Source organism: Mytilus californianus, unplaced genomic scaffold (assembly GCF_021869535.1).
Source record: "Mytilus californianus isolate M0D057914Y unplaced genomic scaffold, xbMytCali1.0.p SCAF_6, whole genome shotgun sequence".
Lineage (NCBI taxonomy): Eukaryota > Metazoa > Mollusca > Bivalvia > Mytilida > Mytilidae > Mytilus > Mytilus californianus.
In genome coordinates, this window is record NW_026262712.1 from 20,427,990 (window position 1) to 20,451,459 (window position 23,470).

Here is a 23,470-nt window from a genome sequence, read left to right on the forward strand (position 1 = left end):
TGCTTCGGAGAAGCCGCATCGGCCTATGAAATTTTCTCAGCCTGGTAGGAGGCTTGGACAAAAAGTTTAAGCCTCTTGCTTCGGAGGAGCCGCATCGGACTATGAAATTTTCTCAGCCTGGTTGGAGGCTTGGACAAAAAGTTTAAGCCTCTTGCTTCGGAGAAGCCGCATCGGCCTATGAAATTTTCTCAGCCTGGTAGGAGGCTTGGACAAAGAGTTTAAGCCTCTTGCTTCGGAGAAGCAGCATCGGCCTATGAAATTTTCTCAGCCTGGTAGGAGGCTTGGACAAAAAGTTTAAGCCTCTTGCTTCGGAGGATCCGCATCGGCCTATGAAATTATCTCAGCCTGGTAGGAGGCTTGGACAAAAAGTTTAAGCCTCTTGCTTCGGAGAAGCCGCATCGGCCTATGAAATTTTCTCAGCCTGGTAGGAGGCTTGGACAAAAAGTTTAAGCCTCTTGCTTCGGAGAAGCCGCATCGGCCTATGAATTTTTCTCAGCCAGGTAGGAGGCTTGGACAAAAAGTTTAAGCCTCTTGCTTCGGAGAAGCCGCATCGGCCTATGAATTTTTCTCAGCCAGGTAGGAGGCTTGGACAAAAAGTTTAAGCCTCTTGCTTCGGAGAAGCCGCATCGGCCTATGAAATTTTCTCAGCCTGGTAGGAGGCTTGGACAAAAAAGTTTAAGCCTCATGCTTCAGAGAAGCCGCATCGGCCTATGAAATTATCTCAGCCTGGTAGGAGGCTTGGACAAAAAGTTTAAGCCTCTTGCTTCGGAGAAGCCGCATCGGCCTATGAAATTTTCTCAGCCTGGTAGGAGGCTTGGACAAAAAGTTTAAGCCTCTTGCTTCGGAGAAGCCGCATCGGCCTATGAATTTTTCTCAGCCAGGTAGGAGGCTTGGACAAAAAGTTTAAGCCTCTTGCTTCGGAGAAGCCGCATCGGCCTATGAATTTTTCTCAGCCTGGTAGGAGGCTTGGACAAAAAGTTTAAGCCTCATGCTTCGGAGAAGCCGCATCGGCCTGTGAATTTTTCTCAGCCAGGTAGGAGGCTTGGACAAAAAGTTTAAGCCTCTTGCTTCGGAGAAGCCGCATCGGCCAATGAAATTTTCTCAGCCTGGTAGGAGGCTTGGACAAAAAAGTTTAAGCCTCATGCTTCAGAGAAGCCGCATCGGCCTATGAAATTTTCTCAGCCTGGTAGGAGGCTTGGACAAAAAGTTTAAGCCTCTTGCTTCGGAGAAGCCGCATCGGCCTATGAATTTTTCTCAGCCAGGTAGGAGGCTTGGACAAAAAGTTTAAGCCCCTGTTTCGGAGAAGCCGCATCGGCCTATGAATTTTTCTCAGCCAGGTAGGAGGCTTGGACAAAAAGTTTAAGCCTCTTGCTTCGGAGAAGCCGCATCGGCCTATGAAATTTTCTCAGCCTGGTAGGAGGCTTGGACAAAAAGTTTAAGCCTCTTGCTTCGGAGAAGCCGCATCGGCCTATGAAATTTTCTCAGCCTGGTAGGAGGCTTGGACAAAAAGTTTAAGCCTCTTGCTTCGGAGAAGCCGCATCGGCCTATGAAATTTTCTCAGCCTGGTAGGAGGCTTGGACAAAAAGTTTAAGCCTCTTGCTTCGGAGGAGCCGCATCGGCCTATGAAATTTTCTCAGCCTGGTAGGAGGCTTGGACAAAAAGTTTAAGCCTCTTGCTTCGGAGAAGCCGCATCGGCCTATGAAATTTTCTCAGCCTGGTAGGAGGCTTGGACAAAAAAGTTTAAGCCTCATGCTTCAGAGAAGCCGCATCGGTCTATGAAATTTTATCAGCCTGGTAGAAGGCTTGGACAAAAAGATTAAGCCTCTTGCTTCGGAGAAGCCGCATCGGCCTATGAAATTTTCTCAGCCTGGTAGGAGGCTTGGACAAAAAGTTTAAGCCTCTTGCTTCGGAGAAGCCGCATCGGCCTATGAAATTTTCTCAGCCTGGTAGGAGGCTTGAACAAAAAGTTTAAGCCTCTTGCTTCGGAGGAGCCGCATCGGCCTATGAAATTTTCTCAGCCTGGTAGGAGGCTTGGACAAAAAGTTTAAGCCTCTTGCTTCGGAGGAGCCGCATCGGCCTATGAAATTTTCTCCGCCAGGTAGGAGGCTTGGACAAAAAGTTTAAGCCTCTTGCTTCGGAGAAGCTGCATCGGCCTATGAATTTTTCTCAGCCTGGTAGGAGGCTTGGACAAAAAGTTTAAGCCTCATGCTTCGGAGAAGCCGCATTGGCCTATGAATTTTTCTCAGCCAGGTAGGAGGCTCGGACAAAAAGTTTAAGCCTCTTGCTTCGGAGAAGCCGCATCGACCTATGAAATTTTCTCAGCCTGGTAGGAGGCTTGGACAAAAAAGTTTAAGCCTCTTGCTTCGGAGGAGCCGCATCGGCCTATGAATTTTTCTCAGCCAGGTAGGAGGCTTGGACAAAAAGTTTAAGCCCCTGCTTCGGAGAAGCCGCATCGGCCTATGAATTTTTCTCAGCCAGGTAGGAGGCTTGGACAAAAAATTTAAGCCTTTTGCTTCGGAGAAGCCGCATCGGCCTATGAATTTTTCTCAGCCTGGTAAGAGGCTTGGACAAAAAGTTTAAGCCTTTTGCTACGGAGAAGCCGCATCGGGGTAGGAGGCTTGGACAAAAAGTTTAAGCCTCTTGCTTCGGAGAAGCCGCATCGGCATATGAAATTTTCTCAGCCTGGTAGGAGGCTTGGACAAAAAGTTTAAGCCTCTTGCTTCGGAGAAGCCGCATCGGCCTATGAATTTTTCTCAGCCTGGTAGGAGGCTTGGACAAAAAGTTTAAGCCTCTTGCTTCGGAGAAGCCGCATCGGCCTATGAATTTTTCTCAGCCTGGTAGGAGGCTTGGACAAAAAGTTTAAGCCTCTTGCTTCGGAGAAGCCGCATCGGCCTATGAATTTTTCTCAGCCTGGTAGGAGGCTTGGACAAAAAGTTTAAGCCTCTTGCTTCGGAGAAGCCGCATCGGCCTATGAATTTTTCTCAGCCTGGTAGGAGGCTTGGACAAAAAGTTTAAGCCTCATGCTTCGGAGAAGCCGCATCGGCCTATGAATTTTTCTCAGGCTGGTAGGAGTCTTGGACAAAACGTTTAAGCCTCTTGCTTCGGAGAAGCCGCATCGGCCTATGAAATTTTCTCAGCCTGGTAGGAGGCTTGGACAAAAAGTTTAAGCCTCTTGCTTCGGAGGAGCCGCATCGGCCTATGAAATTTTCTCAGCCTGGTTGGAGGCTTGGACAAAAATTTTAAGCCTCTTGCTTCGGAGAAGCCGCATCGGCCTATGAAATTTTCTCAGCCAGGTAGGAGGCTTGGACAAAAAGTTTAAGCCTCTTGCTTCGGAGAAGCCGCATCGGCCAATGAAATTTTCTCAGCCTGGTAGGAGGCTTGGACAAAAAAGTTTAAGCCTCATGCTTCAGAGAAGCCGCATCGGCCAATGAAATTTTCTCAGCCTGGTAGGAGGCTTAGACAAAAAGTTTAAGCCTCTTGCTTCGGAGAAGCCGCATCGGCCTATGAAATTTTCTCAGCCTGGTAGGAGGCTTGGACAAAAAGTTTAAGCCTCTTGCTTCGGAGAAGCCGCATCGGCCTATGAAATTTTCTCAGCCTGGTAGGAGGCTTGGACAAAAAGTTTAAGCCTCTTGCTTCGGAGAAGCCGCATCGGCCTATGAAATTTTCTCAGCCTGGTAGGAGGCTTGGACAAAAAGTTTAAGCCTCTTGCTTCGGAGGAGCCGCATCGGCCTATGAAATTTTCTCAGCCTGGTAGGAGGCATGGACAAAAAGTTTAAGCCTCTTGCTTCGGAGGAGCCGCATCGGCCTATGAAATTTTCTCAGCCTGGTAGGAGGCTTGGACAAAAAAGTTTAAGCCTCATGCTTCAGAGAAGCCGCATCGGCCTATGAAATTTTCTCAGCCTGGTAGGAGGCTTGGACAAAAAGTTTAAGCCTCTTGCTTCGGAGAAGCCGCATCTGCCAATGAAATTTTCTCAGCCTGGTAGGAGGCTTGGACAAAAAAGTTTAAGCCTCATGCTTCAGAGAAGCCGCATCGGCCTATGAAATTTTCTCAGCCTGGTAGGAGGCTTGGACAAAAAGTTTAAGCCTCTTGCTTCGGAGAAGCCGCATCGGCCTATGAATTTTTCTCAGCCAGGTAGGAGGCTTGGACAAAAAGTTTAAGCCCCTACTTCGGAGCAGCCGCATCGGCCTATGAATTTTTCTCAGCCAGGTAGGAGGCTTGGACAAAAAGTTTAAGCCTCTTGCTTCGGAGAAGCCGCATCGGCCTATGAAATTTTCTCAGCCTGGTAGCAGGCTTGGACAAAAAGTTTAAGCCTCTTGCTTCGGAGAAGCCGCATCGGCCTATGAAATTTTCTCAGCCTGGTAGGAGGCTTGGACAAAAAGTTTAAGCCTCTTGCTTCGGAGAAGCCGCATCGGCCTATGAATTTTTCTCAGCCAGGTAGGAGGCTTGGACAAAAAGTTTAAGCCCCTGTTTCGGAGAAGCCGCATCGGCCTATGAATTTTTCTCAGCCAGGTAGGAGGCTTGGACAAAAAGTTTAAGCCTCTTGCTTCGGAGAAGCCGCATCGGCCTATGAAATTTTCTCAGCCTGGTAGGAGGCTTGGACAAAAAGTTTAAGCCTCTTGCTTCGGAGAAGCCGCATCGGCCTATGAAATTTTCTCAGCCTGGTAGGAGGCTTGGACAAAAAGTTTAAGCCTCTTGCTTCGGAGAAGCCGCATCGGCCTATGAATTTTTCTCAGCCAGGTAGGAGGCTTGGACAAAAAATTTAAGCCTTTTGCTTCGGAGAAGCCGCATCGGCCTATGAATTTTTCTCAGCCTGGTAGGAGGCTTGGACAAAAAGTTTAAGCCTTTTGCTACGGAGAAGCCGCATCGGGGTAGGAGGTTTGGACAAAAAGTTTAAGCCTCTTGCTTCGGAGAAGCCGCATCGGCCTATGAAATTTTCTCAGCCTGGTAGGAGGCTTGGACAAAAAAGTTTAAGCCTCTTGCTTCGGAGAAGCCGCATCGGCCTATGAATTTTTCTCAGCCAGGTAGGAGGCTTGGACAAAAAGTTTAAGCCCCTGCTTCGAAGAAGCCGCATCGGCCTATGAATTTTTCTCCGCCAGGTAGGAGGCTTGGACAAAAAGTTTAAGCCTCTTGCTTTGGAGAAGCCGCATCGGCCTATGAATTTTTCTCAGCCTGGTAGGAGGCTTGGACAAAAAGTTTAAGCCTCATGCTTCGGAGAAGCCGCATCGGCCTATGAATTTTTCTCAGCCAGGTAGGAGGCTCGGACAAAAAGTTTAAGCCTCTTGCTTCGGAGAAGCCGCATCGACCTATGAAATTTTCTCAGCCTGGTAGGAGGCTTGGACAAAAAAGTTTAAGCCTCTTGCTTCGGAGAAGCCGCATCGGCCTATGAATTTTTCTCAGCCAGGTAGGAGGCTTGGACAAAAAGTTTAAGCCCCTGCTTCGGAGAAGCCGCATCGGCCTATGAATTTTTCTCAGCCAGGTAGGAGGCTTGGACAAAAAATTTAAGCCTTTTGCTTCGGAGAAGCCGCATCGGCCTATGAATTTTTCTCAGCCAGGTAGGAGGCTTGGACAAAAAGTTTAAGCCTTTTGCTACGGAGAAGCCGCATCGGGGTAGGAGGCTTGGACAAAAAGTTTAAGCCTCTTGCTTCGGAGAAGCCGCATCGGCATATGAAATTTTCTCACCCTGGTAGGAGGCTTGGACAAAAAGTTTAAGCCTCTTGCTTCGGAGAAGCCGCATCGGCCTATGATTTTTTCTCAGCCAGGTAGGAGGCTTGGACAAAAAGTTTAAGCCTCTTGCTTCGGAGAAGCCGCATCGGCCTATGATTTTTTCTCAGCCAGGTAGGAGGCTTGGATAAAAAGTTTAAGCCTCTTGCTTCGGAGAAGCCGCATCGGCCTATGAATTTTTCTCAGCCTGGTAGGAGGCTTGGACAAAAAGTTTAAGCCTCATGCTTCGGAGAAGCCGCATCGGCCTATGAATTTTTCTCAGCCAGGTAGGAGGCTTGGACAAAAAGTTTAAGCCTCTTGCTTCGGAGAAGCCGCATCGGCCAATCAAATTTTCTCAGCCTGGTAGGAGGCTTGGACAAAAAAGTTTAAGCCTCATGCTTCAGAGAAGCCGCATCGGCCTATGAAATTTTCTCAGCCTGGTAGGAGGCTTGGACAAAAAGTTTAAGCCTCTTGCTTCGGAGAAGCCGCATCGGCCTATGAATTTTTCTCAGCCAGGTAGGAGGCTTGGACAAAAAGTTTAAGCCCCTGTTTCGGAGAAGCCGCATCGGCCTATGAATTTTTCTCAGCCAGGTAGGAGGCTTGGACAAAAAGTTTAAGCCTCTTGCTTCGGAGAAGCCGCATCGGCCTATGAAATTTTCTCAGCCTGGTAGGAGGCTTGGACAAAAAGTTTAAGCCTCTTGCTTCGGAGAAGCCGCATCGGCCAATGAAATTTTCTCAGCCTGGTAGGAGGCTTGGACAAAAAGTTTAAGCCTCTTGCTTCGGAGAAGCCGCATCGGCCTATGAAATTTTCTCAGCCTGGTAGGAGGCTTGGACAAAAAGTTTAAGCCTCTTGCTTCGGAGGAGCCGCATCGGCCTATGAAATTTTCTCAGCCTGGTAGGAGGCTTGGACAAAAAGTTTAAGCCTCTTGCTTCGGAGGAGCCGCATCGGCCTATGAAATTTTCTCAGCCTGGTAGGAGGCTTGGACAAAAAGTTTAAGCCTCTTGCTTCGGAGGAGCCGCATCGGCCTATGAAATTTTCTCAGCCTGGTAGGAGGCTTGGACAAAAAAGTTTAAGCCTCATGCTTCAGAGAAGCCGCATCGGTCTATGAAATTTTATCAGCCTGGTAGAAGGCTTGGACAAAAAGATTAAGCCTCTTGCTTCGGAGAAGCCGCATCGGCCTATGAAATTTTCTCAGCCTGGTAGGAGGCTTGGACAAAAAGTTTAAGCCTCTTGCTTCGGAGGAGCCGCATCGGCCTATGAAATTTTCTCAGCCTGGTAGGAGGCTTGGACAAAAAGTTTAAGCCTCTTGCTTCGGAGGAGCCGCATCGGCCTATGAAATTTTCTCAGCCTGGTAGGAGGCTTGGACAAAAAGTTTAAGCCTCTTGCTTCGGAGAAGCCGCATCGGCCTATGAAATTTTCTCCGCCAGGTAGGAGGCTTGGACAAAAAGTTTAAGCCTCTTGCTTCGGAGAAGCCGCATCGGCCTATGAATTTTTCTCAGCCTGGTAGGAGGCTTGGACAAAAAGTTTAAGCCTCATGCTTCGGAGAAGCCGCATTGGCCTATGAATTTTTCTCAGCCAGGTAGGAGGCTCGGACAAAAAGTTTAAGCCTCTTGCTTCGGAGAAGCCGCATCGACCTATGAAATTTTCTCAGCCTGGTAGGAGGCTTGGACAAAAAAGTTTAAGCCTCTTGCTTCGGAGAAGCCGCATCGGCCTATGAATTTTTCTCAGCCAGGTAGGAGGCTTGGACAAAAAGTTTAAGCCCCTGCTTCGGAGAAGCCGCATCGGCCTATGAATTTTTCTCAGCCAGGTAGGAGGCTTGGACAAAAAATTTAAGCCTTTTGCTTCGGAGAAGCCGCATCGGCCTATGAATTTTTCTCAGCCTGGTAGGAGGCTTGGACAAAAAGTTTAAGCCTTTTGCTACGGAGAAGCCGCATCGGGGTAGGAGGCTTGGACAAAAAGTTTAAGCCTCTTGCTTCGGAGAAGCCGCATCGGCATATGAAATTTTCTCAGCCTGGTAGGAGGCTTGGACAAAAAGTTTAAGCCTCTTGCTTCGGAGAAGCCGCATCGGCCTATGAATTTTTCTCAGCCTGGTAGGAGGCTTGGACAAAAAGTTTAAGCCTCTTGCTTCGGAGAAGCCGCATCGGCCTATGAATTTTTCTCAGCCTGGTAGGAGGCTTGGACAAAAAGTTTAAGCCTCATGCTTCGGAGAAGCCGCATCGGCCTATGAATTTTTCTCAGGCTGGTAGGAGGCTTGGACAAAACGTTTAAGCCTCTTGCTTCGGAGAAGCCGCATCGGCCTATGAAATTTTCTCAGCCTGGTAGGAGGCTTGGACAAAAAGTTTAAGCCTCTTGCTTCGGAGGAGCCGCATCGGCCTATGAAATTTTCTCAGCCTGGTTGGAGGCTTGGACAAAAAGTTTAAGCCTCTTGCTTCGGAGAAGCCGCATCGGCCTATGAAATTTTCTCAGCCAGGTAGGAGGCTTGGACAAAAAGTTTAAGCCTCTTGCTTCGGAGAAGCCGCATCGGCCAATGAAATTTTCTCAGCCTGGTAGGAGGCTTGGACAAAAAAGTTTAAGCCTCATGCTTCAGAGAAGCCGCATAGGTCTATGAAATTTTCTCAGCCTGGTAGGAGGCTTAGACAAAAAGTTTAAGCCTCTTGCTTCGGAGAAGCCGCATCGGCCTATGAAATTTTCTCAGCCTGGTAGGAGGCTTGGACAAAAAGTTTAAGCCTCTTGCTTCGGAGAAGCCGCATCGGCCTATGAAATTTTCTCAGCCTGGTAGGAGGCTTGGACAAAAAGTTTAAGCCTCTTGCTTCGGAGAAGCCGCATCGGCCTATGAAATTTTCTCAGCCTGGTAGGAGGCTTGGACAAAAAGTTTAAGCCTCTTGCTTCGGAGGAGCCGCATCGGCCTATGAAATTTTCTCAGCCTGGTAGGAGGCATGGACAAAAAGTTTAAGCCTCTTGCTTCGGAGGAGCCGCATCGGCCTATGAAATTTTCTCAGCCTGGTAGGAGGCTTGGACAAAAAGTTTAAGCCTCTTGCTTCGGAGAAGCCGCATCGGCCTATGAAATTTTATCAGCCTGGTAGAAGGCTTGGACAAAAAGATTAAGCCTCTTGCTTCGGAGAAGCCGCATCGGCCTATGATTTTTTCTCAGCCAGGTAAAGGCTTGGACAAAAAGTTTAAGCCTCTTTCTTGCTTCGGAGAAGCCGCATCGGACTATGAAATTTTCTCAGCCTGGTAGGAGGCTTGGACAAAAAGTTTAAGCCTCTTGCTTCGGAGGAGCCGCATCGGCCTATGAAATTTTCTCAGCCTGGTAGGAGGCTTGGACAAAAAGTTTAAGCCTCTTGCTTCGGAGGAGCCGCATCGGCCTATGAAATTTTCTCAGCCTGGTAGGAGGCTTGGACAAAAAGTTTAAGCCTCTTGCTTCGGAGAAGCCGCATCGGCCTATGAAATTTTATCAGCCTGGTTGGAGGCTTGGACAAAAAGTTTAAGCCTCTTGCTTCGGAGAAGCCGCATCGGCCTATGAAATTTTCTCAGCCTGGTAGGAGGCTTGGACAAAAAGTTTAAGCCTCTTGCTTCGGAGAAGTCGCTTCGGCCTATGAAATTTTCTGAGCCTGGTAGGACGCTTGGACAAAAAGTTTAAGCCTCTTGCTTCGGAGAAGCCGCATCGGCGTATGAAATTTTCTCAGCCTGGTAGGAGGCTTGGACAAAAAGTTTAAGCCTCTTGCTTCGGAGAAGCCGCATCGGCCTATGAATTTTTCTCAGCCAGGTTGGAGGCTTGGACAAAAAGTTTAAGCCTCTTGCTTCGGAGAAGCCGCATCGGCCTATGAAATTTTCTCAGCCTGGTAGGAGGCTTGGACAAAATGTTTAAGCCTCTTGCTTCGGAGAAGCCGTATCGGCCTATGAAATTTTCTCAGCCAGGTAGGAGGCTTGGACAAAAAGTTTAAGCCTCTTGCTTCGGAGAAGCCGCATGGGCCTATGAATTTTTCTCAGCCAGGTAGGAGGCTTGGACAAAAAGTTTAAGCCTCTTGCTTCGGAGAAGCCGCATCGGCCTATGAAATTTTCTCAGCCAGGTAGGAGGCTTGGACAAAAAGTTTAAGCCTCTTGCTTCGGAGAAGCCGCATCGGCCTATGAATTTTTCTCAGCCTGGTAGGAGGCTTGGACAAAAAGTTTAAGCCTCATGCTTCGGAGAAGCCGCATCGGCCTATGAATTTTTCTCAGCCAGGTAAAGGCTTGGACAAAAAGTTTAAGCCTCTTTCTTGCTTCGGAGAAGCCGCATCGGCCTATGAAATTTTCTCAGCCTGGTAGGAGGCTTGGACAAAAAGTTTAAGCCTCTTGCTTCGGAGGAGCCGCATCGGCCTATGAAATTTTCTCAGCCTGGTAGGAGGCTTGGACAAAAAGTTTAAGCCTCTTGCTTCGGAGGAGCCGCATCGGCCTATGAAATTTTCTCAGCCTGGTAGGAGGCTTGGACAAAAAGTTTAAGCCTCTTGCTTCGGAGAAGCCGCATCGGCCTATGAAATTTTATCAGCCTGGTAGAAGGCTTGGACAAAAAGATTAAGCCTCTTGCTTCGGAGAAGCCGCATCGGCCTATGAAATTTTCTCAGCCTGGTAGGAGGCTTGGACAAAAAGTTTAAGCCTCTTGCTTCGGAGGAGCCGCATCGGCCTATGAAATTTTCTCAGCCTGGTAGGAGGCTTGGACAAAAAGTTTAAGCCTCTTGCTTCGGAGGAGCCGCAGCGGCCTATGAAATTTTCTCAGTCTGGTAGGAGGCTTGGACAAAAAGTTTAAGCCTCTTGCTTCGGAGGAGCCGCATCGGCCTATGAAATTTTCTCAGCCTGGTAGGAGGCTTGGACAAAAAGTTTAAGCCTCTTGCTTCGGAGAAGCCGCATCGGCCTATGAAATTTTCTCCGCCAGGTAGGAGGCTTGGACAAAAAGTTTAAGCCTCTTGCTTCGGAGAAGCCGCATCGGCCTATGAAATTTTCTCAGCCTGGTAGGAGGCTTGGACAAAAAGTTTAAGCCTCATGCTTCGGAGAAGCCGCATTGGCCTATGAATTTTTCTCAGCCAGGTAGGAGGCTCGGACAAAAAGTTTAAGCCTCTTGCTTCGGAGAAGCCGCATCGACCTATGAAATTTTCTCAGCCTGGTAGGAGGCTTGGACAAAAAAGTTTAAGCCTCTTGCTTCCGAGAAGCCGCATCGGCCTATGAATTTTTCTCAGCCAGGTAGGAGGCTTGGACAAAAAGTTTAAGCCCCTGCTTCGGAGAAGCCGCATCGGCCTATGAATTTTTCTCAGCCAGGTAGGAGGCTTGGACAAAAAATTTAAGCCTTTTGCTTCGGAGAAGCCGCATCGGCCTATGAATTTTTCTCAGCCTGGTAGGAGGCTTGGACAAAAAGTTTAAGCCTTTTGCTACGGAGAAGCCGCATCGGGGTAGGAGGCTTGGACAAAAAGTTTAAGCCTCTTGCTTCGGAGAAGCCGCATCGGCATATGAAATTTTCTCAGCCTGGTAGGAGGCTTGGACAAAAAGTTTAAGCCTCTTGCTTCGGAGAAGCCGCATCGGCCTATGAATTTTTCTCAGCCTGGTAGGAGGCTTGGACAAAAAGTTTAAGCCTCTTGCTTCGGAGAAGCCGCATCGGCCTACGAATTTTTCTCAGCCTGGTAGGAGGCTTGGACAAAAAGTTTAAGCCTCATGCTTCGGAGAAGCCGCATCGGCCTATGAATTTTTCTCAGGCTGGTAGGAGGCTTGGACAAAACGTTTAAGCCTCTTGCTTCGGAGAAGCCGCATCGGCCTATGAAATTTTCTCAGCCTGGTAGGAGGCTTGGACAAAAAGTTTAAGCCTCTTGCTTCGGAGGAGCCGCATCGGCCTATGAAATTTTCTCAGCCTGGTTGGAGGCTTGGACAAAAAGTTTAAGCCTCTTGCTTCGGAGAAGCCGCATCGGCCTATGAAATTTTCTCAGCCAGGTAGGAGGCTTGGACAAAAAGTTTAAGCCTCTTGCTTCGGAGAAGCCGCATCGGCCAATGAAATTTTCTCAGCCTGGTAGGAGGCTTGGACAAAAAAGTTTAAGCCTCATGCTTCAGAGAAGCCGCATCGGCCTATGAAATTTTCTCAGCCTGGTAGGAGGCTTAGACAAAAAGTTTAAGCCTCTTGCTTCGGAGAAGCCGCATCGGCCTATGAAATTTTCTCAGCCTGGTAGGAGGCTTGGACAAAAAGTTTAAGCCTCTTGCTTCGGAGAAGCCGCATCGGCCTATGAAATTTTCTCAGCCTGGTAGGAGGCTTGGACAAAAAGTTTAAGCCTCTTGCTTCGGAGAAGCCGCATCGCCCTATGAAATTTTCTCAGTCTGGTAGGAGGCTTGGACAAAAAGTTTAAGCCTCTTGCTTCGGAGGAGCCGCATCGGCCTATGAAATTTTCTCAGCCTGGTAGGAGGCATGGACAAAAAGTTTAAGCCTCTTGCTTCGGAGGAGCCGCATCGGCCTATGAAATTTTCTCAGCCTGGTAGGAGGCTTGGACAAAAAAGTTTAAGCCTCATGCTTCAGAGAAGCCGCATCGGCCTATGAAATTTTCTCAGCCTGGTAGGAGGCTTGGACAAAAAGTTTAAGCCTCTTGCTTCGGAGAAGCCTCATCGGCCAATGAAATTTTCTCAGCCTGGTAGGAGGCTTGGACAAAAAAGTTTAAGCCTCATGCTTCAGAGAAGCCGCATCGGCCTATGAAATTTTCTCAGCCTGGTAGGAGGCTTGGACAAAAAGTTTAAGCCTCTTGCTTCGGAGAAGCCGCATCGGCCTATGAATTTTTCTCAGCCAGGTAGGAGGCTTGGACAAAAAGTTTAAGCCCCTGCTTCGGAGCAGCCGCATCGGCCTATGAATTTTTCTCAGCCAGGTAGGAGGCTTGGACAAAAAGTTTAAGCCTCTTGCTTCGGAGAAGCCGCATCGGCCTATGAAATTTTCTCAGCCTGGTAGGAGGCTTGGACAAAAAGTTTAAGCCTCTTGCTTCGGAGAAGCCGCATCGGCCTATGAAATTTTCTCAGCCTGGTAGGAGGCTTGGACAAAAAGTTTAAGCCTCTTGCTTCGGAGAAGCCGCATCGGCCTATGAAATTTTCTCAGCCTGGTAGGAGGCTTGGACAAAAAGTTTAAGCCTCTTGCTTCGGAGGAGCCGCATCGGCCTATGAAATTTTCTCAGCCTGGTAGGAGGCTTGGACAAAAAGTTTAAGCCTCTTGCTTCGGAGGAGCCGCATCGGCCTATGAAATTTTCTCAGCCTGGTAGGAGGCTTGGACAAAAAGTTTAAGCCTCTTGCTTCGGAGAAGCCGCATCGGCCTATGAATTTTTTTCAGCCAGGTAGGAGGCTTGGACAAAAATTTTAAGCCCCTGCTTCGGAGAAGCCGCATCGGCCTATGAATTTTTCTCAGCCAGGTAGGAGGCTTGGACAAAAAGTTTCAGCCTCTTGCTTCGGAGAAGCCGCATCGGCCTATGAAATTTTCTCAGCCTGGTAGGAGGCTTGGACAAAAAGTTTAAGCCTCTTGCTTCAGAGAAGCCGCATCGGCGTATGAATTTTTCTCCGCCAGGTAGGAGGCTTGGACAAAAAGTAAAAGCCTCTTGCTTCGGAGAAGCCGCATCGGCCTATGAATTTTTCTCAGCCTGGTAGGAGGCTTGGACAAAAAGTTTAAGCCCCTGCTTCAGAGAAGCCGCATCGGCCTATGGAATTTTCTCAGCCTGGTAGGAGGCTTGGACAAAAAGTTTAAGCCTCTTGCTTCGGAGAAGCCGCATCGGCCTATGAATTTTTCTCCGCCAGGTAGGAGGCTTGGACAAAAAATTTAAGCCTCTTGCTTCGGAGAAGCCGCATCGGCCTATGAAATTTTCTCAGCCAGGTAGGAGGCTTGGACATAAAAAAGTTTAAGCCTCTTGCTTCGGAGATGCCGCATCGGCCTATGAATTTTTCTCAGCCTGGTAGGAGGCATGGACAAAAAGTTTAAGCCTCTTGCTTCGGAGAAGCCGCATCGGCCTATGAATTTTTTTCAGCCAGGTAGGAGGCTTGGACAAAAAGTTTAAACCCCTGCTTCGGAGAAGCCGCATCGGCCTATGAATTTTTCTCAGCCAGGTAGGAGGCTTGGACAAAAAGTTTAAGCCTCTTGCTTCGGAGAAGCCGCATCGGCCTATGAATTTTTCTCAGCCTGGTAGGAGGCTTGGACAAAAAGTTTAAGCCTCTTGCTTCGGAGGAGCCGCATCGGCCTATGAAATTTTCTCAGCCTGGTAGGAGGCTTGGACAAAAAGTTTAAGCCTCTTGCTTCGGAGAAGCCGCATCGGCCTATGAAATTTTTTCAGCCTGGGAGGAGGCTTGGACAAAAAGTTTAAGCCTCTTGCCACGGAGAAGCCGCATCGGCCTATGAAATTTTCTCAGCCTGGTAGGAGGCTTGGACAAAAAATTTTAAGCCTCATGCTTCAGAGAAGCCGCATCGGCCTATGAAATTTTCTCAGCCTGGTAGGAGGCTTGGACAAAAAGTTTAAGCCTCTTGCTTCGGAGAAGCCGCATCGGCCTATGAATTTTTCTCAGCCAGGTAGGAGGCTTGGACAAAAAGTTTAAGCCTCTTGCTTCGGAGAAGCCGCATCGGCCTATGAATTTTTCTCAGCCAGGTAGGAGGCTTGGACAAAAAGTTTAAGCCTCTTGCTTCGGAGAAGCCGCATCGGCCTATGAATTTTTCTCAGCCTGGTAGGAGGCTTGGACAAAAAGTTTAAGCCTCTTGCTTCGGAGAAGCCGCATCGGCCTATGAAATTTTCTCAGCCTGGTAGGAGGCTTGGACAAAAAGTTTAAGCCTCTTGCTTCGGAGAAGCCGCATCGGCCTATGAATTTTTCTCAGGCTGATAGGAGGCTTGGACAAAACGTTTAAGCCTCTTGCTTCGGAGAAGCCGCATCGGCCTATGAAATTTTCTCAGCCTGGTAGGAGGCTTGGACAAAGAGTTTAAGCCTCTTGCTTCGGAGAAGCAGCATCGGCCTATGAAATTTTCTCAGCCTGGTAGGAGGCTTGGACAAAAAGTTTAAGCCTCTTGCTTCGGAGGATCCGCATCGGCCTATGAAATTATCTCAGCCTGGTAGGAGGCTTGGACAAAAAGTTTAAGCCTCTTGCTTCGGAGAAGCCGCATCGGCCTATGAAATTTTCTCAGCCTGGTAGGAGGCTTGGACAAAAAGTTTAAGCCTCCTGCTTCGGAGAAGCCGCATCGGCCTATGAATTTTTCTCAGCCAGGTAGGAGGCTTGGACAAAAAGTTTAAGCCTCTTGCTTCGGAGAAGCCGCATCGGCCTATGAATTTTTCTCAGCCAGGTAGGAGGCTTGGACAAAAAGTTTAAGCCTCTTGCTTCGGAGAAGCCGCATCGGCCTATGAAATTTTCTCAGCCTGGTAGGAGGCTTGGACAAAAAAGTTTAAGCCTCATGCTTCAGAGAAGCCGCATCGGCCTATGAAATTATATCAGCCTGGTAGGAGGCTTGGACAAAAAGTTTAAGCCTCTTGCTTCGGAGAAGCCGCATCGGCCTATGAAATTTTCTCAGCCTGGTAGGAGGCTTGGACAAAAAGTTTAAGCCTCTTGCTTCGGAGAAGCCGCATCGGCCTATGAATTTTTCTCAGCCAGGTAGGAGGCTTGGACAAAAAGTTTAAGCCTCTTGCTTCGGAGAAGCCGCATCGGCCTATGAATTTTTCTCAGCCTGGTAGGAGGCTTGGACAAAAAGTTTAAGCCTCATGCTTCAGAGAAGCCGCATCGGCCTATGAATTTTTCTCAGCCAGGTAGGAGGCTTGGACAAAAAGTTTAAGCCTCTTGCTTCGGAGAAGCCGCATCGGCCAATGAAATTTTCTCAGCCTGGTAGGAGGCTTGGACAAAAAAGTTTAAGCCTCATGCTTCAGAGAAGCCGCATCGGCCTATGAAATTTTCTCAGCCTGGTAGGAGGCTTGGACAAAAAGTTTAAGCCTCTTGCTTCTGAGAAGCCGCATCGGCCTATGAATTTTTCTCAGCCAGGTAGGAGGCTTGGACAAAAAGTTTAAGCCCCTGTTTCGGAGAAGCCGCATCGGCCTATGAATTTTTCTCAGCCAGGTAGGAGGCTTGGACAAAAAGTTTAAGCCTCTTGCTTCGGAGAAGCCGCATCGGCCTATGAAATTTTCTCAGCCTGGTAGGAGGCTTGGACAAAAAGTTTAAGCCTCTTGCTTCGGAGAAGCCGCATCGGCCTATGAAATTTTCTCAGCCTGGTAGGAGGCTTGGACAAAAAGTTTAAGCCTCTTGCTTCGGAGAAGCCGCATCGGCCTATGAAATTTTCTCAGCCTGGTAGGAGGCTTGGACAAAAAGTTTAAGCCTCTTGCTTCGGAGGAGCCGCATCGGCCTATGAAATTTTCTCAGCCTGGTAGGAGGCTTGGACAAAAAGTTTAAGCCTCTTGCTTCGGAGGAGCCGCATCGGCCTATGAAATTTTATCAGCCTGGTAGAAGGCTTGGACAAAAAGATTAAGCCTCTTGCTTCGGAGAAGCCGCATCGGCCTATGAAATTTTCTCAGCCTGGTAGGAGGCTTGGACAAAAAGTTTAAGCCTCTTGCTTCGGAGGAGCCGCATCGGCCTATGAAATTTTCTCAGCCTGGTAGGAGGCTTGGACAAAAAGTTTAAGCCTCTTGCTTCGGAGGAGCCGCATCGGCCTATGAAATTTTCTCAGCCTGGTAGGAGGCTTGGACAAAAAGTTTAAGCCTCTTGCTTCGGAGGAGCCGCATCGGCCTATGAAATTTTCTCAGCCTGGTAGGAGGCTTGGACAAAAAGTTTAAGCCTCTTGCTTCGGAGAAGCCGCATCGGCCTATGAAATTTTCTCCGCCAGGTAGGAGGCTTGGACAAAAAGTTTAAGCCTCTTGCTTCGGAGAAGCCGCATCGGCCTATGAATTTTTCTCAGCCTGGTAGGAGGCTTGGACAAAAAGTTTAAGCCTCATGCTTCGGAGAAGCCGCATTGGCCTATGAATTTTTCTCAGCCAGGTAGGAGGCTCGGACAAAAAGTTTAAGCCTCTTGCTTCGGAGAAGCCGCATCGACCTATGAAATTTTCTCAGCCTGGTAGGAGGCTTGGACAAAAAAGTTTAAGCCTCTTGCTTCGGAGAAGCCGCATCGGCCTATGAATTTTTCTCAGCCAGGTAGGAGGCTTGGACAAAAAGTTTAAGCCCCTGCTTCGGAGAAGCCGCATCGGCCTATGAATTTTTCTCAGCCAGGTAGGAGGCTTGGACAAAAAATTTAAGCCTTTTGCTTCGGAGAAGCCGCATCGGCCTATGAATTTTTCTCAGCCTGGTAGGAGGCTTGGACAAAAAGTTTAAGCCTTTTGCTACGGAGAAGCCGCATCGGGGTAGGAGGCTTGGACAAAAAGTTTAAGCCTCTTGCTTCGGAGAAGCCGCATCGGCATATGAAATTTTCTCAGCCTGGTAGGAGGCTTGGACAAAAAGTTTAAGCCTCTTGCTTCGGAGAAGCCGCATCGGCCTATGAATTTTTCTCAGCCTGGTAGGAGGCTTGGACAAAAAGTTTAAGCCTCTTGCTTCGGAGAAGCCGCATCGGCCTATGAATTTTTCTCAGCCTGGTAGGAGGCTTGGACAAAAAGTTTAAGCCTCATGCTTCGGAGAAGCCGCATCGGCCTATGAATTTTTCTCAGGCTGGTAGGAGGCTTGGACAAAACGTTTAAGCCTCTTGCTTCGGAGAAGCCGCATCGGCCTATGAAATTTTCTCAGCCTGGTAGGAGGCTTGGACAAAAAGTTTAAGCCTCTTGCTTCGGAGGAGCCGCATCGGCCTATGAAATTTTCTCAGCCTGGTTGGAGGCTTGGACAAAAAGTTTAAGCCTCTTGCATCGGAGAAGCCGCATCGGCCTATGAAATTTTCTCAGCCAGGTAGGAGGCTTGGACAAAAAGTTTAAGCCTCTTGCTTCGGAGAAGCCGCATCGGCCAATGAAATTTTCTCAGCCTGGTAGGAGGCTTGGACAAAAAAGTTTAAGCCTCATGCTTCAGAGAAGCCGCATCGGCCTATGAAATTTTCTCAGCCTGGTAGGAGGCTTAGACAAAAAGTTTAAGCCTCTTGCTTCGGAGGAGCCGCATCGGCCTATGAAATTTTCTCAGCCTGGTAGGAGGCTTGGACAAAAAGTTTAAGCCTCTTGCTTCGGAGAAGCCGCATCGGCCTATGAAATTTTCTCAGCCTGGTAGGAGGCTTGGACAAAATGTTTAAGCCTCTTGCTTCGGAGAAGCCGTATCGGCCTATGAAATTTTCTCAGCCAGGTAGGAGGCTTGGACAAAAAGTTTAAGCCTCTTGCTTCGGAGAAGCCGCATGGGCCTATGAATTTTTCTCAGCCAGGTAGGAGGCTTGGACAAAAAGTTTAAGCCTCTTGCTTCGGAGAAGCCGCATCGGCCTATGAAATTTTCTCAGCCAGGTAGGAGGCTTGGACAAAAAGTTTAAGCCTCTTGCTTCGGAGAAGCCGCATCGGCCTATGAATTTTTCTCAGCCTGGTAGGAGGCTTGGACAAAAAGTTTAAGCCTCATGCTTCGGAGAAGCCGCATCGGCCTATGAATTTTTCTCAGCCAGGTAAAGGCTTGGACAAAAAGTTTAAGCCTCTTTCTTGCTTCGGAGAAGCCGCATCGGCCTATGAAATTTTCTCAGCCTGGTAGGAGGCTTGGACAAAAAGTTTAAGCCTCTTGCTTCGGAGGAGCCGCATCGGCCTATGAAATTTTCTCAGCCTGGTAGGAGGCTTGGACAAAAAGTTTAAGCCTCTTGCTTCGGAGGAGCCGCATCGGCCTATGAAATTTTCTCAGCCTGGTAGGAGGCTTGGACAAAAAGTTTAAGCCTCTTGCTTCGGAGAAGCCGCATCGGCCTATGAAATTTTATCAGCCTGGTAGAAGGCTTGGACAAAAAGATTAAGCCTCTTGCTTCGGAGAAGCCGCATCGGCCTATGAAATTTTCTCAGCCTGGTAGGAGGCTTGGACAAAAAGTTTAAGCCTCTTGCTTCGGAGGAGCCGCATCGGCCTATGAAATTTTCTCAGCCTGGTAGGAGGCTTGGACAAAAAGTTTAAGCCTCTTGCTTCGGAGGAGCCGCAGCGGCCTATGAAATTTTCTCAGTCTGGTAGGAGGCTTGGACAAAAAGTTTAAGCCTCTTGCTTCAGAGAAGCCGCATCGGCCTATGAATTTTTCTCCGCCAGGTAGGAGGCTTGGACAAAAAGTTTAAGCCTCTTGCTTTGGAGAAGCCGCATCGGCCTATGAATTTTTCTCAGCCTGGTAGGAGGCTTGGACAAAAAGTTTAAGCCTCATGCTTCGGAGAAGCCGCATTGGCCTATGAATTTTTCTCAGCCAGGTAGGAGGCTCGGACAAAAAGTTTAAGCCTCTTGCTTCGGAGAAGCCGCATCGACCTATGAAATTTTCTCAGCCTGGTAGGAGGCTTGGACAAAAAAGTTTAAGCCTCTTGCTTCGGAGAAGCCGCATCGGCCTATGAATTTTTCTCCGCCAGGTAGGAGGCTTGGACAAAAAGTTTAAGCCTCTTGCTTTGGAGAAGCCGCATCGGCCTATGAATTTTTCTCAGCCTGGTAGGAGGCTTGGACAAAAAGTTTAAGCCTCATGCTTCGGAGAAGCCGCATCGGCCTATGAATTTTTCTCAGCCAGGTAGGAGGCTCGGACAAAAAGTTTAAGCCTCTTGCTTCGGAGAAGCCGCATCGACCTATGAAATTTTCTCAGCCTGGTAGGAGGCTTGGACAAAAAAGTTTAAGCCTCTTGCTTCGGAGAAGCCGCATCGGCCTATGAATTTTTCTCAGCCAGGTAGGAGGCTTGGACAAAAAGTTTAAGCCCCTGCTTCGGAGAAGCCGCATCGGCCTATGAATTTTTCTCAGCCAGGTAGGAGGCTTGGACAAAAAATTTAAGCCTTTTGCTTCGGAGAAGCCGCATCGGCCTATGAATTTTTCTCAGCCTGGTAGGAGGCTTGGACAAAAAGTTTAAGCCTTTTGCTACGGAGAAGCCGCATCGGGGTAGGAGGCTTGGACAAAAAGTTTAAGCCTCTTGCTTCGGAGAAGCCGCATCGGCATATGAAATTTTCTCAGCCTGGTAGGAGGCTTGGACAAAAAGTTTAAGCCTCTTGCTTCGGAGAAGCCGCATCGGCCTATGAATTTTTCTCAGCCTGGTAGGAGGCTTGGACAAAAAGTTTAAGCCTCTTGCTTCGGAGAAGCCGCATCGGCCTATGAATTTTTCTCAGCCTGGTAGGAGGCTTGGACAAAAAGTTTAAGCCTCATGCTTCGGAGAAGCCGCATCGGCCTATGAATTTTTCTCAGGCTGGTAGGAGGCTTGGACAAAAAGTTTAAGCCTCTTGCTTCGGAGAAGCCGCATCGGCCTATGAAATTTTCTCAGCCTGGTAGGAGGCTTGGACAAAAAGTTTAAGCCTCTTGCTTCGGAGGAGCCGCATCGGCCTATGAAATTTTCTCAGCCTGGTTGGAGGCTTGGACAAAAAGTTTAAGCCTCTTGCTTCGGAGAAGCCGCATCGGCCTATGAAATTTTCTCAGCCTGGTAGGAGGCTTGGACAAAGAGTTTAAGCCTCTTGCTTCGGAGAAGCCGCATCGGCCTATGAAATTTTCTCAGCCTGGTAGGAGGCTTGGACAAAAAGTTTAAGCCTCTTGCTTCGGAGGATCCGCATCGGCCTATGAAATTATCTCAGCCTGGTAGGAGGCTTGGACAAAAAGTTTAAGCCTCTTGCTTCGGAGAAGCCGCATCGGCCTATGAAATTTTCTCAGCCTGGTAGGAGGCTTGGACAAAAAGTTTAAGCCTCTTGCTTCGGAGAAGCCGCATCGGCCTATGATTTTTTCTCAGCCAGGTAGGAGGCTTGGACAAAAAGTTTAAGCCTCTTGCTTCGGAGAAGCCGCATCGGCCTATGAATTTTTCTCAGCCTGGTAGGAGGCTTGGACAAAAAGTTTAAGCCTCATGCTTCGGAGAAGCCGCATCGGCCTATGAATTTTTCTCAGCCAGGTAGGAGGCTTGGACAAAAAGTTTAAGCCTCTTGCTTCGGAGAAGCCGCATCGGCCTATGAAATTTTCTCAGCCTGGTAGGAGGCTTGGACAAAAAAGTTTAAGCCTCATGCTTCAGAGAAGCCGCATCGGCCTATGAAATTTTCTCAGCCTGGTAGGAGGCTTGGACAAAAAAGTTTAAGCCTCATGCTTCAGAGAAGCCGCATCGGCCTATGAAATTTTCTCAGCCTGGTAGGAGGCTTGGACAAAATGTTTAAGCCTCTTGCTTCGGAGAAGCCGTATCGGCCTATGAAATTTTCTCAGCCAGGTAGGAGGCTTGGACAAAAAGTTTAAGCCTCTTGCTTCGGAGAAGCCGCATGGGCCTATGAATTTTTCTCAGCCAGGTAGGAGGCTTGGACAAAAAGTTTAAGCCTCTTGCTTCGGAGAAGCCGCATCGGCCTATGAAATTTTCTCAGCCAGGTAGGAGGCTTGGACAAAAAGTTTAAGCCTCTTGCTTCGGAGAAGCCGCATCGGCCTATGAATTTTTCTCCGCCAGGTAGGAGGCTTGGACAAAAAGTTTAAGCCTCTTGCTTTGGAGAAGCCGCATCGGCCTATGAATTTTTCTCAGCCTGGTAGGAGGCTTGGACAAAAAGTTTAAGCCTCATGCTTCGGAGAAGCCGCATCGGCCTATGAAATTTTCTCAGCCTGGTAGGAGGCTTGGACAAAAAGTTTAAGCCTCTTGCTTCGGAGGAGCCGCATCGGCCTATGAAATTTTCTCAGCCTGGTAGGAGGCTTGGACAAAAAGTTTAAGCCTCTTGCTTCGGAGGAGCCGCATCGGCCTATGAAATTTTCTCAGCCTGGTAGGAGGCTTGGACAAAAAGTTTAAGCCTCTTGCTTCGGAGAAGCCGCATCGGCCTATGAAATTTTATCAGCCTGGTAGAAGGCTTGGACAAAAAGATTAAGCCTCTTGCTTCGGAGAAGCCGCATCGGCCTATGAAATTTTCTCAGCCTGGTAGGAGGCTTGGACAAAAAGTTTAAGCCTCTTGCTTCGGAGGAGCCGCATCGGCCTATGAAATTTTCTCAGCCTGGTAGGAGGCTTGGACAAAAAGTTTAAGCCTCTTGCTTCGGAGGAGCCGCAGCGGCCTATGAAATTTTCTCAGTCTGGTAGGAGGCTTGGACAAAAAGTTTAAGCCTCTTGCTTCAGAGAAGCCGCATCGGCCTATGAATTTTTCTCCGCCAGGTAGGAGGCTTGGACAAAAAGTTTAAGCCTCTTGCTTTGGAGAAGCCGCATCGGCCTATGAATTTTTCTCAGCCTGGTAGGAGGCTTGGACAAAAAGTTTAAGCCTCATGCTTCGGAGAAGCCGCATTGGCCTATGAATTTTTCTCAGCCAGGTAGGAGGCTCGGACAAAAAGTTTAAGCCTCTTGCTTCGGAGAAGCCGCATCGACCTATGAAATTTTCTCAGCCTGGTAGGAGGCTTGGACAAAAAAGTTTAAGCCTCTTGCTTCGGAGAAGCCGCATCGGCCTATGAATTTTTCTCCGCCAGGTAGGAGGCTTGGACAAAAAGTTTAAGCCTCTTGCTTTGGAGAAGCCGCATCGGCCTATGAATTTTTCTCAGCCTGGTAGGAGGCTTGGACAAAAAGTTTAAGCCTCATGCTTCGGAGAAGCCGCATCGGCCTATGAATTTTTCTCAGCCAGGTAGGAGGCTCGGACAAAAAGTTTAAGCCTCTTGCTTCGGAGAAGCCGCATCGACCTATGAAATTTTCTCAGCCTGGTAGGAGGCTTGGACAAAAAAGTTTAAGCCTCTTGCTTCGGAGAAGCCGCATCGGCCTATGAATTTTTCTCAGCCAGGTAGGAGGCTTGGACAAAAAGTTTAAGCCCCTGCTTCGGAGAAGCCGCATCGGCCTATGAATTTTTCTCAGCCAGGTAGGAGGCTTGGACAAAAAATTTAAGCCTTTTGCTTCGGAGAAGCCGCATCGGCCTATGAATTTTTCTCAGCCTGGTAGGAGGCTTGGACAAAAAGTTTAAGCCTTTTGCTACGGAGAAGCCGCATCGGGGTAGGAGGCTTGGACAAAAAGTTTAAGCCTCTTGCTTCGGAGAAGCCGCATCGGCATATGAAATTTTCTCAGCCTGGTAGGAGGCTTGGACAAAAAGTTTAAGCCTCTTGCTTCGGAGAAGCCGCATCGGCCTATGAATTTTTCTCAGCCTGGTAGGAGGCTTGGACAAAAAGTTTAAGCCTCTTGCTTCGGAGAAGCCGCATCGGCCTATGAATTTTTCTCAGCCTGGTAGGAGGCTTGGACAAAAAGTTTAAGCCTCATGCTTCGGAGAAGCCGCATCGGCCTATGAATTTTTCTCAGGCTGGTAGGAGGCTTGGACAAAAAGTTTAAGCCTCTTGCTTCGGAGAAGCCGCATCGGCCTATGAAATTTTCTCAGCCTGGTAGGAGGCTTGGACAAAAAGTTTAAGCCTCTTGCTTCGGAGGAGCCGCATCGGCCTATGAAATTTTCTCAGCCTGGTTGGAGGCTTGGACAAAAAGTTTAAGCCTCTTGCTTCGGAGAAGCCGCATCGGCCTATGAAATTTTCTCAGCCTGGTAGGAGGCTTGGACAAAGAGTTTAAGCCTCTTGCTTCGGAGAAGCAGCATCGGCCTATGAAATTTTCTCAGCCTGGTAGGAGGCTTGGACAAAAAGTTTAAGCCTCTTGCTTCGGAGGATCCGCATCGGCCTATGAAATTATCTCAGCCTGGTAGGAGGCTTGGACAAAAAGTTTAAGCCTCTTGCTTCGGAGAAGCCGCATCGGCCTATGAAATTTTCTCAGCCTGGTAGGAGGCTT